This window comes from Salvia splendens, unplaced genomic scaffold (assembly GCF_004379255.2).
Source record: "Salvia splendens isolate huo1 unplaced genomic scaffold, SspV2 ctg902, whole genome shotgun sequence".
In the NCBI taxonomy this organism is placed as follows: Eukaryota; Viridiplantae; Streptophyta; class Magnoliopsida; order Lamiales; family Lamiaceae; genus Salvia; species Salvia splendens.
In genome coordinates this window covers 22,341-34,939 of record NW_024599588.1, presented here as the reverse complement: position 1 = coordinate 34,939, position 12,599 = coordinate 22,341, and positions in this window count along the sequence as shown.

The window sequence follows — 12,599 nt, the reverse complement described above, 5'->3', positions numbered from 1 at the left end:
AAGTATAAAATACAACTCTAACCTCCATGTTTCTTGCATAATGCCCCATTCCTAAATACAGTACACATGCAATGTTGTCAAAAGTCGGATATGGCGGTGCTATGGCAGCGACATGGTGCTATGGCGTTTCCACCACTGAACGCCATGCCATAGCGCCATGGCGCCGCCATATCCGCTATTTGATAACATTGGTTCGTGGTTTGTACTTTGCTATCTATGTAATTTTGGTATAAATTGCTTGCTTGTTTTTTTATATACTCTTTTGTAGAGTATTAATTAGTTTTGTGGAAGGAGGCTTTGGATTTATCTTGTTTTAGTATGCTAATTATAGAGGATACATAGTTTCAAATTTTTATGTACGCATATATTAATCAATAATCAGGGTTGAATCAGCTAGTTTGATACTTTATTGTAGGTTTTGATTCTTTTGATTAAAGGTCTATATAATCGAGATAAACAGAAACGTAAAGAGACAAATAATTACGTGGTTCACCAATCGTTACGTTGGCTACGTCCGCAGGCGGAAATGGATAACAGATTGTATTAAGATGGTTTTCAGATCACAGAATTATGCGTCCTACTTCTATATACATAGGCACACAGACGACGGGCTAGGCCCAATACAAAATTAAGGCCTAAAACAGAAACATATCATAGCTTCGGGCTGGGGGCACTCCGCTCGGCTAGCGGCAAACTATACTGATTCAAGGCATACTAACAATATATTTATATTTATATGCACACTATAGATGTATACGTAGTGTTAGAAAAATAACTAAATTCTAAAGCATAATCAAATAACGAAATACCCAGGTCATATGTAGATACTACTAATTAGATTGTTCTAATTACGTGTTAAAATTTAAATACTTTTTATCACTACCATAGGAGTATATACAATTATACATATTCATATGAGATTTTGATCATTATTATTTCCATTACTGTGGATTCCTTTAGAACTGCCCTTTCAATAAGATATGCATTAAGCAATGCTAGTTCAAATTACAGAAATCAGATCACCATAGATGTTAATATATTCTAACATTTGAATGCATCTAAATAAATGAAGGATTAATCCATAACATTTCTATTTATCTAAGTTAATTAATACTCAATTGTAAATGCCACCTTCGATAATATACTTCATTTGTTCCATTGAAAAAGAAATGTTTCCTAAAATAGAAACAACAACGTCTCTAGTTTTTGGTTTCTCTTACTTTATTATCTCTTCACTCACAAAACAATACTATAAAAAATTCCGTGCCAAAATCTAAATGTTTCATATTTATTGGGTTGTAGTAGGGAGTATATAAGCTAATCTCCATTCCCTAGTGCACAAGACAGCTAAACTAAGTACTACACTCTCATATCATATTAAACTCGTATTAAAGCTTTAATGACATAGTTAATGTCACGTCTGAATTTTTTTGGAATAATTACGTTCTCTCTTGAATAAAATTATTGTCGCTAAATACCATTATGGAGTATTCAATTATTGCAAGGATGAGTTACATCAATCTTTTAAGTTTTAACTGTTGAAGTAAAGATTTCATACAATACTAAACTTAATGCTAAAACAATTAAACAAATACTGTGAATTCATAACTTAATTTAACGAAATTTACGGTAACCTTGATTTTATACAATAAAGAACGTAGTTTTATAGGGAAAAAAATTACTCCCTCCATTCAAAAAAGACAAAGTTGTAAATGTCACGGTTTTTAATGCATAAAATAAGAGAGATGAAGGAAAAATGTGGTGGAAGTAGTGTTAGTGGATTGTGGGGTACACATTTAGAATGATGTGTGTGGTTAGTATTGATTTAAAACTTTCTATTTTTAGAAGACATATTGACGTCTAACATCATAAAACTTTCAAAAAGTTGAGTTTTTCCCATGAACTTTGAAATTGACAAATAATATCACGAACTTTACCACGAGTTTGTTATTTCCCACCAACGAAAAATTTCCGGCAAATAATATCATGATACGGATTTTTTTTCGTAATTTCTCGACAACAACTAGGAGATCATCAAGTTTTTCAATCTATAAGGATAGCTTTTCTTGAAGCACACCCTCCAAATTGTTATTCAATCTATTAATATAGCTGAAATTTTTTCATTGGTGGAAAATAACAAACTCGAGGTAGAGTTCGTGATATTATTTGTCAATTTCAAAGTTTGTGGGAAAAACCCAACTTTTTGAAAGTTCTATGATATTAGGTGTCAATATCCCTTTTAGAATTAGTCAAATTTTGGTAGACGGTCAAAATGGTAAAACTTGTCTATTTTTTTGTAGACAGACGCTACTTGACACACTTTTTTTTCGCGGTCATTTTAAAAATTAATAATACAAATAGTTAAAGTAGAAAAATAAATAAAATAAGAGAGAGAATAATTTAGAGAAATCTTCTCTATATTATTCAAGGTCAGCACAACTGATAATCCTGTTATTGTTCTCACTAAGGCAATACCAAAGGACAAGTTCGAGCTTTGCAGAGGTATGATGAATCTGTGCAAAGTATCAGTGTGTTGATTGAGGTGGAGATTTGTTGTTTGTATGACCAATCGCACAAGATAGCTGAAAGGGAGTAGACTCCCTCCGTCTTACTTTAGGAGTCTCATTTGAGTTTGACACGGATTTTAAGAAATATAAAGGCAAGTTAGTGAAAAACGATAGCGAAATGTGAGTCCTATTTTTAATGGTTTTGGAATTCAAGGTTTCAATTCCACATCCTAATTTCATGTATTAAACGGGGCTTTAAAGATTTCAGCATGCATTCCATTAGATTTCCATGCTATACTTTATATTGATCCTAACCTAAGCATAGGCTCGAACAAACTGATCATTGTTCCGTTGTACCAAATTTTCTTTTAATTTATATATTTCCCCTTACTCCAGCCATTATAAGAGTTAGAAGTTTTTGTAAAAAGAAAATGCAAATAAATAGTAAAGTGTTATCTAATGGAAGTCTAAGCAGTAAAGTATTATCTGATGAAAGTTAGATGCACGAAAATCAAATTACTTGAATGTGAATTTATAGAATGTAAATCCAAATTAATGAATTTGTCTAATTGGATTAGACTGTTAGAATGGAAAGATTTCTTAATATCAATCACGATGATTTGGAAATCAATTTAGAAGATTATAGAAGATTGATAGCATAATTGTAGGAGAATAGAAACCTTCCTTGTATATCAATGTATCAACCTCTATAAGAGGATTATTGTACAATGAATAAAATACACAGTAAAAAGTATCATCTTCTATGTCCCTAATTCTTCTAGTATCGGTTAACATGGTACCAGAGCAGGATGTTTTCCTGTGACTCAGAGAAATCTCATCATCGTCTATACCTTTCCCGACCAATTGTAACCAAAAACTTACCTTTCCCGACCAATTGTAACCAAAACCTGTGAAAAATCAGTAAAAGGATGTCAGAATCCAATGAACACAAAGAGATTGTTACCGACAGAACAGAGACAGAGCAGTTTGCAAGGATGTTTGCAAACTTCATGCGCAGCAGTTTTGCCATGACGAACACAGCAGATGCCAACCCGGAACCGAACCCACCACAGGAGATCGTGGTGGACACCAAGCCGTTGGATATCGGCTACAAACTGACCAGCGAGAATTACTCGTTGTGGGTCGTATTGATGGAGAGAGCCGTCAGTGGCAGGGGAATGATCTCCCACCTCACCGGGCATCCCGCTCCTCCGTCGAAGACTGATCCAGCCTTTGCACGGTGGCAACAGGCGGACCATTGCGTCTTCACGTGGTTGGTTCAAAATATGGAACCAAAGATAGTAACCCGAATCTCCAAACACGCAACAACCAGGGAAGTGTGGAAGAGTCTAGCCGTGACATACTCCAGCGGCGGGGACAGAATACAAGTCTACGATCTCCGCCGCCGAGCAAGCACTCTGAAACAGAAAGGAGAAACGTTAGAGGAGATCTGGACTCAATTACAAGAGATATGGCTAGCAATCGATCAGAAATCACCAAATCCGATGAAGTATCAGGAGGATGTCGAGATCTACGACAATTGTACACAAGAAGATAGAGTGTATCAATTACTCACTGCCCTAGATGACAAGTATGAAAATACTAAGAGGGAAATACTCAAGATGGAACCGTTTCCCTCTTTGGATGAAGCATACTCCGAGATAAGGAGGGAGGATGCAAGGATGAGGGTCCTTCAACCTGCCTACAGCGAGGAGAAGAGCACCCCGCAGGGAGTAGGTGCCGGACTCGCCGTGCGAAGTAGGACACCCCAATCTCAAAGAAACGGTGGCGGTGGCGGCGGTAATGGCTGGAACCGACGGACGGACGAAGATAGATCTAAAATGGTGTGTACGGTATGTGGTCGGAAGAAGCACACCAAGGAGAACTGCTTCGAAGTGGTGGGTTTCCCAGAGTGGTGGGAAACCAAATACGGCCGACCACCGCCCCATAACTCGAGCAGAGGAGGACAACCGACGCAGGGGAGAGGCAGCGGTCGCGCGGCGGTATCAGTGGCTGGAGACGGAGCGCCCGCCGCCATCGGGGGCAACACCGAGGCCGCACCAACCCGAGGCAACAGCGGCGACCGGCGACAGCCTGAAGAGATGAACGGAGGAATTGCAAGTGCCAATTTGGCAAATCGGGCGAATGAGGAATCGGCGCCGAAAGGAGGTAACAAATTAGGGCTTGATGCATGTTTGCAATCAAGCCCCTCAAGTTTTCAAGTACCATATATTGAACCCCACTGTTTACCTCCAGATCCCTCAACTTTACAAGTCTTGCAAATTGACCCCAATATTTTCGAAAATAGAAGTAACACCCCTATTTGTCAAAAAGGAGATGATGTCAATTTATTTCATGTAAGAATCGTTTTGAAATACTCGGAAAATTGTCAACTGCTTGTGCAGTATCTACTTGTGAGGAAAAAAATGACAGGTGGATCTTTGATTGTGGGGCGACGGATACAATGACCTATGATGCCTCCGACATCACTGAACCCACAAAACCGGGGAAGGCATACGTTCAGACAGCCAGTGGAGAGGTGTCGAATGTTGAGGGAGCCGGGACAGTAAACATATCATCAACATTAAAATTGTCAAATTGTCTCTATGTCCCGTCCCTATCACACAAGCTATTGTCGATTAGCCATGTCACCCGAGAACTTAATTGCTCCTTACTAATGCAGCCCAATTTTTGTCTACTGCAGGATATCAGGACGAAGGAGATTATTGGACGTGGCACTGAGAAGGACGGGTTGTACTACGTCGACGAGATAGCTCAAAAAGGAACCGCGTTGCTGACTCACGGGTCTGCAAATCGAGAAGCTTGGTTGTGGCATCGTCGTCTAGGTCATCCTTCTGCAAGTTATTTAAATTTGTTATTTCCCAATTTTTCCAAGAATTTACATTGTGAAACCTGTATTTTGGCCAAAAGCCGTAGACAATCCTATCAGTTAAGTAACACACGGGTTGAGACTTTGTTTTCTCTAGTTCATTCTGATATATGGGGACCCGCACCTGTAGTGGGGGGACAAGGTTTTCGATATTTCTTGATTTTTGTGGACGATTGCACTCGTATGTTATGGGTTTATTTTATGAAGCATAAGTCTGAAGTCGTGTCTCATTTTATACACTTTTGTAAACTTGTGAAAAATCAGTACCAAAAAAATATCCAAACTCTTCGGTCTGACAATGGGGGGGAATTTGTCAACTCGAGTATGAAAACCTTTTGTAGGGATAATGGGATTCTTCATCAAACCACCTGTCCTCACACACCAGAACAGAACGGTGTAGCAGAAAGGAAAAACCGTATCCTCCTCGAAATGACTAGAGCAATGCTCCTTGAATCCCAAACACCGAAACACTTTTGGCCTGAAGCTTTAGCCACCGCAGCCTACCTAATAAACCGTCTGCCTACCCGAACCTTGGGATTTAAAACCCCTCTGGAAATCCTCTCGACACAGGCTAAAATTCCACAACCTTTGACCCTTAGACCTAGAATCTTTGGAAGCTCCGTTTTTGTCCATATTCCGAAACACGAACGTACCAAACTCTCACCGTGCGCTGTAAAATGTGTTTTCGTGGGGTATGGGGTAAGTCAAAAGGGGTACCGATGTTATGACCCCAAAACCAAACGAATCCATGTCACAATGAATTGTAATTTCTTGGAGTCGGAATATTTTTTCCACCACCTTAGTGGTCAGGGGGAGAGTGACAGGATAGAGGGGGAGAGCAGAAATAGTGACCCACTAAGGTGGTTGCCATTACCAAGCTACCTCACCGCGGACCCACCCGAGAAGGTTGTCGGGACCACCGAGCAGGTCTCAGTAGAACAATCCAGCCAACTCAGTGTCGACGAACAAGATCCTCCCCTGATATCCAATGTAAGTATTCTTCCCATCTCTGATGCTGCTAACTCTGATAACTCGTCCGGAACTAGTAATGAGACAGGGGGAGATGAGTCGCAAGAAATCTCCAACAACATCTCCAGTGCTGAGGAGGTTACCGTTGATGAAGATACCGGACGGTACATATTGCCACCACGGGCGAACAGAGGAGTCCCACCAAAAAGGTACTCCCCAGAGAAAATTGGCAGGAACGCACGCTATGCTATAGCAAATAGTGCCACCAGTCACTTGTCGGAGATGGCACGAGCATTTGAAGCTGCACTGTGTGAGGAGGAAGAGATACCTTATTCAGCAGAGGAAGCTATGCGACACAAACACTGGAGAGCAGCCATGCAGAAAGAAATGGATGCCCTAGCTCGAAATCAGACGTGGGATAAGAGCAAGCTACCAGAGGGAGTAAGACCAATTGGTTGCAGATGGGTGTTCACAATTAAAAGGAAACCAGACGGGTCCATCGAAAGGTACAAAGCACGGCTGGTAGCAAAGGGGTACACTCAGACATATGGGGTGGACTACGCAGAGACCTTTTCACCAGTCGCCAAGATGAACACAATTAGAGTCCTTCTATCGATTGCAGCTAATCAAGACTGGCCCCTCTACCAGTTCGACGTCACGAACGCCTTTCTGCATGGAGAATTGAAGAAGAGGGTATATATGGAGGCACCGCCGGGGTTTACACAAGGATTCAAAAAGGGAGAAGTCTGCCACCTGAAGAAGACCTTGTATGGACTGAAACAATCACCAAGGGTATGGTTTGGAAGATTCACTGATGCTATGATTTCGTATGGTTTCCACCAGAGTCACTCGGACCATACGCTGTTCATCAAAAGACAAGAAGGGAAGGTAACCTGTTTAATCATTTACGTAGATGATATGATTATTACAGGTAATGATGCAGAGGAAATCAAGAAGTTAAGAGATAGTTTGTTTGAGGAATTCGAGATGAAAGATTTGGGCGACCTCAAATACTTCTTAGGGATCGAGGTGTTGAGATCCAAAAGGGGGATTTTCTTGAGGCAGAAGAAATATATTCTCGACATCCTGGCTGAAACAGGGCTATTAGATTGCAAACCTCCTGACACGCCAATCGGAGTAAATCATGGGCTGAGGGTCGTAGAAGGTGCTGAACGGGCAGATCGTGATAGGTATCAGCGTTTAGTTGGGAAGCTCATCTATCTCTCCCATACTAGGCCAGATATCGCTTACGCAGTCGGAGTTGTGAGTCAGTTCATGCACTCGCCGCAAACTGACCATATGGAAGCCGCGTTGAGAATTGTGAAGTACTTGAAAGGAACCGTTGGACATGGAGTATTGTTCAAAAAGGAAGGACATCTAGAGATAAGTGGGTACACAGATGCAGACTGGGCTGGCAACCCAGTAGATAGACGATCCACCTCCGGCTACTTCACCTTCGTTGGAGGAAATCTGGTAACATGGAGAAGCAAGAAACAGAAGGTAGTAGCACTATCTAGTGCGGAGGCGGAGTTCCGAGGGATCAAGAGTGGGTTGACAGAATTACTGTGGCTAAGAAGGTTGATGACAGAGATTGGCTTTCAACCTCAGAGAAGCCAACTGTATTGTGACAATAAGGCAGCAATAAGCATTGCTGAGAATCCTGTGCAGCACGACAGAACCAAACACGTGGAAGTCGACAGACACTTCATCAAGGAGAAAATTGAGAAAGGAGTCGTGGAATTTCCATTTGTAAGATCAGAAGATCAGTTGGCGGACATTCTCACCAAAGCAGTCAGTTCTAGGAGTTTTGAAGACGCGTTGGGCAAGCTAAGTATTGGTGACCCCACTACTAAGCTTGAGGGGGAGTGTTAGAATGGAAAGATTTCTTAATATCAATCACGATGATTTGGAAATCAATTTAGAAGATTATAGAAGATTGATAGCATAATTGTAGGAGAATAGAAACCTTCCTTGTATATCAATGTATCAACCTCTATAAGAGGATTATTGTACAATGAATAAAATACACAGTAAAAAGTATCATCTTCTATGTCCCTAATTCTTCTAGTATCGGTTAACAACCATTTATTTACTAGAATCAGAAGTAAACCTATATGTGTGATATTTACTCTTTCCCTCTTTAAATTGCATATTATTAAATTACCATTAGTTCAACCCACAATCACGACATTCACTTCAAAAGGCCTTATCAATCTTTTTTGTATTCTTCTCATACACCAATATATTCTTGTCAAAGCAACGAGTTTGACCATTAGTTCAACCCACAATCACGACATTCACTTCAAAAGGCCTTATCAATCTTTTTTGTATTCTTCTCATACACCAATATATTCTTGTCAAAGCAACGAGTTTTTAAAAGGGGCATTGACACCTAATATTATAAAATTTTTTAAAAAAATTGTATTTTCTCATAAAATCTGGATTTCATATATAATAGTACGAACTTAAAGATTACTCAAATTTCACACTAGCAAAAATTCCAACTATATTGAAATGATGTGGATGTTGAATTGGCAAAACTAAATCTAGTTGGCAATCGTTTTTTAAATAGTTTTTGAAAGAAAAAAGAAATCGCACAGGAATAAAATATGGGTTTAGAATGAACAATACAAAAAGGCTTCATTTTTTTAATATATGAGTCCATTTTTCATTAGATAAAACAACGTTGTTTTATTTAAATGCGTACGAATTCCTCGATTTTCCGACAAGCTCCGGCAATCCACGTATGCAGTATTTTGCCACCTCAACTAACAAGGGTGAAATTTCAACAACACTTAAAATTTAAGATATTATATGCCAAATTCAAAGTTCGTGAAAAAAAATATTTTTCTTTAAAATTTCGTGATATTAGGCGTCTAATACCCTTTTTAAAAATACAATCTCTTCAATTTAAAAAGTACTATATTCACTGTTTTTATAATAGTTTATTCAAACAAAAGCGGTTCACTAGTCTTGCAAAACGACTCGCATTGGAGAAAAAGAAACATTTTTCCTGTATAAATATAATTATGGTGAATATATGGTGTATAATAATGTCTTTAACCTCAAGTTAAAGAGTAGAATGTGATACCAAATTGTGGCCCATCACAATATAATTAGAACATTTCTCTTTACGTAGTAATTGAGCGCTAGCACTTAGGCCATGTTTAATTGCCAGGATTATGTCTGGGAAAGTAATCTTATTCCTTAAATTTTAAATTACTGTGTTTGTTTCCGTTTCTAATCAAAATGGGAAAGTAATCAAAATCCTGAAACAAGGACAACTTTCCAGGATTCTGAATCCTACATTTTCTTAGGTATTCTTTTTCACAGTTTTAGGATTCTTACATATTTAATGCAATATAGTACAATAATAATAATAATAATAATAATAATAATAATAATAATAATAATAATTATTATTATTATTATTATTATTATTATTATTATTATCATCATCATCATCATCATCATCATCATCATCATCGTTATTATTTATTACAATGTCCTGAAACAAGGACAACTTTCCAGGATTCTGAATCCTACCTTTTCTTAGGTATTCTTTTTCCCAGTTTTAGGATTCTTACATATTTAATGCAATATAGTACAATTATTATTATTATTATTATTATTATTATTATTATTATTATTATTATTATTATTATTATTATTATTATTATTATTATTATTATTATTATTATTATTATTATTATTATTATTATTATTATTATTATTATTATTATTAATATCATCATCATCATCATCATCATCATCATCATCATCATCATCATCATCATCGTTATTATTTATTACAATGTTTTAAAAATAATTTAAAAGTATAAACCATACTTAATTTCAGGATAATAAATAACTATAATTCAAAATATCATAATTATAACTATATTATTAATATTTATTTTTATTTTATTATTATCATAATAATAATAATATTTTATTAAATAATTAAATATAATTCTAATTATATAATAATATAATAATTAATAATTTATAAATTAGTAATTAGCAATAAAACTGTAGTGAAATTTTAAATTATAAAATTTATTCAATCAAAAATTAAGTAAATATAATGATAATAATAATAATAATAATAATCTTATTTATTACTATATTATTATATATTATGATGTATAATCCATATTTAAACTATCCATCGTAATAATAAATAAAATAATATAATTATTATCATTTGTAATTAATAATTTATTAAATAATATGTATTATTATTTTTTATAAATAAAAAATTATAAGTATATTTTTAGTTTAGTGTTTAAATCAAATATATACTTTCAAATCTTGATATTTTCTAAACACGAGAAAATAAAGTTATTAGAAATCATATTCCAGAGATTCATTTTCCCAGGAATCATTTTCCTTGCCAACTTTACTTTCCCGCCAACCAAACATGACCTTAATGCAAAGAACTTAGCCTACACATGATTGCAATAATTCGTATTGTTAGGGATCGACCAGCCGAAAGCTAAGATTGAATGGCCTAAGTACACTCAAAATTGTGAGGAGATCAACCCTCACTAACTGATCAGTTACAAGAAATGAAGATCTAAGCAACTACTTGATTAGATCTATCCTGAAACATCAATACATTATTAGTAACTTCAAGGAAACATTAATGCCTAAAAGATAGACAGAAAAAGAACAAAGTGAAAGAGGATCCGAAAAACAGTAGGCTCAAGTTGCACTAGGTACAACTGCACAAGTCTATTAACACCGAGCCCACAATATCCCCAAATCACAGCTTGATTTGCCACAAGAGTGAAGATGCAACAAGCAGACCGCAATCCACCAACACTGTATCTCGAAAACCCTAGATCCAATAGCCTTACTGAAGAATCACTCAAGATCTCACACCACACACTCAAGATCTCTCATCGCACAAACTCTAGCCAACACCAGAAACCTCACACGGTCAAGAATCACAGACCAGAAACCAGTGGTTTCCAACACACCTCACTCACACACACCAGTGTTTACACACACATGAGGAAGAGGGAGGAAGAAGATCTCAAGCCGGAGCACAGAGAAACACTCAAGGGAACAAACCTTAGCATTGCAGAGAGAAAAGCTGCGGAGAGAAAGGGAGTAAAGAACTTAGTGAGAAAGAGACTAGGGTTAGAGTCTAATAAAAGACTCACCCAAAACCAAACACCCGGGCCAAACACTCAAAGAACTGGGCCACTGGATATTGTGCCCAGTTACAAATAAATTGGCAGCTAGGCTTCTCCAGATAAAGGCCTATAATATTACAATCTCCATCTTGGGCCTTATCAGAAACTACGAGGGGTAGACACTGTGCCATTCATCATTGCCTAACAAAGTTTACTGGTTTTGAAAAACTTTAGTAAGCATCAACTTCCAAAGGGAAGAAAACATTTACAGTTTATAAGAAAGAACGGCATATAAACAGTAATATATCCTCAATGAAGTATACCTGACCATTTACCTATCCTGAATCAATATGGAGCGTTCTGATACATGAGAGCATCTTCTCAACTGACAAGCACTTAGTTCCCATGTCTGCTGGATTGTGGTTAGTATGAATTTTCTCCAGCAACACTTCACCTTTCTCCACAATGTCCCTAATAAAATGGAATCTCTCATCAATGTGCTTTGTCCTGTCATGGAAGACATGATTTTTGCACACTTGGATAGCTGACTAACTATCTAAGTAAACAACAATTGGGTGTTTGAGGAATTTCAATTCACTCACAACTCCCTTTAACCAAAGTGCCTCTTTCATTGCTTCTGTAATAGCAATGTACTCAGATTCAGTAGTAGAGAGAGCCACAGTATGCTGTAACTGTGACTTCCAGCTAATACAGGATCCACCCAGAGTAAACACATAAGAGGTGGTTGACTTCCTCTTATCCTTGTCATTAGCATAATTTGAATCTACAAAACCACACAAGTCAGTAGAATCTGTACACTTAGAATAATGTAAACCATAATGTGAAGTATGATTCAGATATCTAAGTAACCATTTGAGTGCTTCCTAATGAGTTTGTCATGTATTGGACATATAACTTGACAGGCAAGACACTGAGTATGCTATGTCAGGTCTGGTACTCACCATAAGGTACATGACTGACCCTATTGCATTAGAGTATGGAATACTCTTCATCTTTTGAACTTCATCTTCAGTTTTAGGACATTGATCCTTACTGAGGATGAAATGGGCAGCCAAAGGGACTATGGAA